The sequence below is a fragment of the Nannospalax galili genome, unplaced genomic scaffold (assembly GCF_000622305.1).
Source record: "Nannospalax galili isolate Female #2095 unplaced genomic scaffold, S.galili_v1.0 scaffold510, whole genome shotgun sequence".
Classification (NCBI taxonomy): domain Eukaryota; kingdom Metazoa; phylum Chordata; class Mammalia; order Rodentia; family Spalacidae; genus Nannospalax; species Nannospalax galili.
Genome location: NW_008329677.1, coordinates 95,731 through 100,781, shown reverse-complemented (window position 1 = coordinate 100,781; position 5,051 = coordinate 95,731). Strand labels below are relative to the sequence as shown.

Below are 5,051 nucleotides of genomic sequence, written 5' to 3'. Positions count from 1 at the left end.
AAAAAAAACCCCTCTTACTGGCTGAATATCGTGGCTCATATGTGTAATACCAGCCCTTTGGAGACAGAGGCAGGAGAACTGAGAGTCCTAGGCCAGTCTGAGCAACACAGCAGGACTCTTTTCCAAGCACACAAGAAAACAAATAAACAAAGAAAAAGTCCTCCAGAACAAAGAAAACCGACAAATAAAGACAAAACCAAAGACTCTGGACAATAAGATCCCGGTGCTGAGTGCTTCCCTGGGTAATTTTATCAAACGTACATAGAAGAATGAATATGAAACTTTTCTAAAAAAATTTGAAGAGGAAGGAATTTTCTTGAATGCCTTCTGTGGGAACTGTACAACCCTGACCAAAGCCAGACACTTCAAAATATGGAACTGTAGACTGATATTTCCTATGAGTATTGGTAAAAAAATCCTCTGGAAAATCTGAGGAAAATGACCTCACCTTCATTTTAGAAGGATTACACGCTATGACTAAGTGACATATTTGCCCTTGCAATACAAAGATGGTTCAGTGTATGGATGCAGATCAATGTAACACAGTACTTTGACAAAACAAGGAAGAAAATGTAAATATGTGTTTCATATGATATGGAAAAGCATTTGACAAAATTTAGCATCCTTTTGTTATAAAAAATGGCGCTAACTAGGAATATAATGAAACTATGTCGACATAAGTCATAGAGGAGAACCCCACACTGAACATTGTATTCAATGATGGAAAACAGCTTTTCCTCTAAGACTAGAAATAAGACAAGGTTGCTTTTTTACGTAACACAGTATCAGAGGTTCAGTGTAGAGCAGTTGGTGAAGAAACAGTGCGTGTAGGTAGTTGTTCCTCTGAACTGAAATACCATGTCCTGGAGGGAGGGGACGGTTCATCAGTTTCACAAGAAACCAACAAGACTCAGAGGCTCAGAAAGCTTACTGTATTCATAGTCCCCTCTAGAGGACATGCATAAGCACTCAACAAATGCTGGGGAAGGGGAGACTCTTCAGTGGAACTGTCTGCAAGTTGCACAGAGCACTTCAATAATGCAGCTATAAGAGCTGTAACCCATGCTGGGTGATGCAGATGCCTGCATTGCCCGTTTCTGTATGTAACCCCTCACCCATGCTCCTGTAGGTAACCCAGTGAACTCACTGTCTCACCAAACAGAAATGAGATGCAATTGTTCCTTTGGTTTGCCATTGCTTTCTGTACCCGAGGTGAATAGAAACAGGCTCCCTAGGAAAAATATTGCAACAAATGGAAATGAAGCTATCCAAATTGTATTAGTTACTTCTTTGTCCCTGTGATAAAACACTAAGTCCAAGGCAAATTATAGAAGAATTGATTGGATTTACAGTTCCAGAGGGATAAGTGTCCATCATACTGGGGAAGGCATGGCAGGAGGCAGCTGGGACAGCAAGCTGAGGGCTTAAATCCTCAGCCTTGGGTAGGAAACAGAGAGAGTAACTGGAAGTGGGCAAGGCTATGGACACAGTAAATTATGTTGTGAATTTTATGACGATACCAAAAATTGGTGCAAACTTAATGATTTTTTTTAAAGAACTGATTGAAGTCCAGAGACATGGCTCAGCAGCTAAGAGCACTGGCTACTCTTGCAGAGGACCTAGGTTCAGTTCCCAGCACCCACATAGCAGCTAACAACTGTCCATAACTCCACTTCCAGGGATCCTATGCCTTCTTCTGGCCTCCATGGTCATTGCACAGACACAGTGTACATACATACATACATACATACACACATACATACATACATACATACATACATACATACATACAGGTAAAACACTCATATATTTTTTGAAAAGTACTGGTTGAACCAAGTAAAATACCTTGAAGGTCTTGATGAGACTCATGTGTTACGTTTCCTTTTATTCTGTGGACTCAAGGCATTCAATTGTTCATTCATTCATTCACTCATTTATTCATTCACTGGAAATATATTCTGTATGTACTGGTTTTAGGTACTGGGAATACTCAGCTTCCCTGAGAAAGGGCTATTGAGAGCAGATTATAAGGAATTTAGCAGTAAACAGGTTTTATATGGGCTGAAAACCTTTCAGAAAAAAGGAAGAACAAATACAAAGGCTTGGAAGTAGTCTTGACTAGACATATTCAAAGGCCCTGGGGTGGTCATGGGTAGCCATATTCAGAGAGTGGTCCAGAGACCTGAGTGGTTGGCATAGAGTGAGCCAGAGGATGACGGTGGGAAAGGAGCAGTAGGCTTGAGAGGGCCAGGAGACGCTGGGCCTTGTAAAGTAAGGATATGGTTACTTGGGAGAGGAATGGGAATTTGGGAGAGTACTCCCAAAACAGGCAAAGACGTGCTTTTGTTTCTCTGTTGAGAATGGTTTTTGAAAATCAGGGAGATTTCTTAGGTGTCTTCACAGGAGTCCAGGGAGGAGCTGACAGGGCCTTGAACTTGGGCTGTTGGAGAGAAGAGGAGGAGCGAAGCCTCCAAACTCTGGCTGTCCTGATGAGGCAATATTTCCTAATAGCAAGATGTGGTGTGTGAGAGACAGAATAGAGTCTAGGATGCCTGTGCTTGGGTCAGAGAAACTAGGACAAATAAATAACAAAAAATTTAGCAACCAAATTTGTAATAATGTATTGATAAATAAATAATAAAATGAATGGATTAAAAGAGCTTGAAATCCAACTGTCCCCACCGCTGTAGCCCTCTGTGCCCTTAACTAAGCCTTCATGTGACTATGACTCCCAGCACTTCAGGAGGCTCAGCTTGAGCACTCTTTCCAAAAGCACTTAGAAATTGAGAATTTAAAGGCATCTCATTCTATAGGTCACAGTTCAAACTTGAGAGACTGGTTCTTAACTTTTGTTCCAATTGTGCTGTTGGGATTCCTGCTCTATGAGACAATATGCCTTTGTAATACTCTGAGTCTGGCCTGCTCATCACTTGTATAATCTCAGATTTTTCTTAATGTATGGACTTTTTTTCTCCTGTAGTTGCTTCATAATAGGTAGAAGGCTACATAGGTTCTCAATATCATCTTCGTTAGTTTTAGTAATTGTACTGGGTTTCTCCAGAGGGACACAACTGGTAGAATGTGTATAATTCTATAAGAGAGGATTTACTAGACTGACTCACACAACCAGCTCAGTCTAAGAAGCTGGAAACCTCATAACAAGAGGGACCAACAATGAAGCCTCAATTTGTAACTAGAGGCCTGGAAGTCTCTGGAGAGTCACTAGTACAGGTTCATGTTCAGAAGCTAAAGAGTATGGCATCTGATGTCCATAGACAATGCCAAACACTCACCAGTTCACACAGGGTGAGGGCCCTCTTCCCTCAGCTTCTTCTTCTGTCCAGGCCCCCACCCTGGGGTGCCACCCACATTCTGGATGGGTCTTCCCCAGTCACTTCACTGACCTGCACCCTAATCACTTCTGGAAAAGTCCTCACACCCACAGAAGTTTGCTTTACCAATTTTCTAGGCATTTCTTAATGTAGTCAAGTTGACAACCGAGATTGATCATCAAACTAAGTTATATTTTTCAGTATCCACTCATAGAAATTTTCAAATTAGTTATCATAAAGGTATACATATTCATTAGAATTTTAATGTATATTTTTATTGAATTTTTGTGCATTTCATAAAACATCTTAATCATCCTCATACCCCCTCCCCATCTGCAACCCCCTATAGCCCTCTACCGTATTTCATGCATTCTGTCACATATGTACTTTTGATGAAGACTTTACAATCAATGTAACAATTATACATATTATGCATTTGTGGGGTACAATGGGATACATTTATTATATCCAGTTCATTTCTGATATGTGTTCTCATTCTCTTGTTTTGATCAGCCTGGCTAAAGGCACATGTATATCAATTTTGTTGATGTTTGAGAAAGAAGTGATTTTTGGAAGAACTAATTTTTAACCTCTTATTTACATGTCCCCAATTCAGCCTTAGAAGTCCTTTTCTAATCCAGTTTCTGTCTCATTGTGTTTCTCAGTTTTCTTTCGGAGGGACTTGGATGAGCATGGTTGTCAGGTTGGTGTGTTTTGTGTCCTCTCAATATCACCTTCCTTTCTGATCTAGCACCTCAAAATGAGGGTCAGCTGTTTCTCACAATACGTCATTTCGTTTACCTTCATTCATCACACATCTGTTGATATCTACGTAATGTGTGGGTCTTGGGAATGTAGCAGAGGAATTAGATGACTTAACGATTTTTATTTTGATTCATTTATTTTTATGTGTATGAGTGTTGTGCATGTAAGTGCACCATGTGTGTGCAATATCCACAGAGGCCAGAAGAGGAACTGGAGCTATGGATGGTGGCCATGTGGATGCTGGGAACCAAATCCAGGTCCTCTGCAAGAACAGTCAGTACTATTAACCACTGCATCATCTCTCCAACCTCAGAATAAAATGATTTTTATGGAACTTATATTTCACGGGGAAATTGGACAACCAACAAAACAAGTAAAAATAGCTCTTAGAAATTAAATATTTTTCTATGCTCATATTTTTCAGCTTTTTACCTGAGCTCACAGAGGCTGCTATAAACCAGATGTCACCTTGCTTAGATAGGCTGTGAACTTTGGGAAGACAAGGGGACTGGGATACAAGTCTTCTTCTAGAAAGAAAAGTCTCTTGGAAGAAGGAGACCACAAAGGTACCTTGTGACTTTGTTATTTGTCACAAATATCTATGCCTGGCTCTGGGTCTGGGATGGAGATACACCAAGTTAACTTGCCTCACACATGAACGTGCAAAACGTTATGCACACTCTATATGTATGTTCTATGTGTACATTCTATATGTACAGGATGTTAGGATACCATTGTTTGAGATATAGCTTGATTTTCCTGAAGTTTTAAGTTTGGATTACTTTTATTTTGAGATGATTTAAACCTTCCGCATAACCATTTGACATCACCCTAGGACAGGGGGCCTCCAGCCCTGTCTGGCTCTATCTCATCAGTGCTGATCCCATCCTGATGGCTGGGTCTGTCTCTGAGACCTGTGCTTCCCCAGCTGCCTCTTCTACCCATGGTTGCTCA

The 5,051-nt window shown here is 40.6% G+C and overlaps 1 long non-coding RNA gene across 1 annotated transcript in view; it reads left to right on the top strand.

The window, feature by feature from the left end:
- The first annotated feature begins 4,524 nt into the window (after window positions 1–4,524).
- LOC115071780 overlaps window positions 4,525–5,051 on the top strand; it is a 65,857-nt gene continuing 65,330 nt past the window's right edge. The window contains exon 1 of the long non-coding RNA XR_003850858.1: window positions 4,525–4,663. This is a non-coding gene — a long non-coding RNA (uncharacterized LOC115071780). The remainder of the gene's footprint in view (window positions 4,664–5,051) is intronic.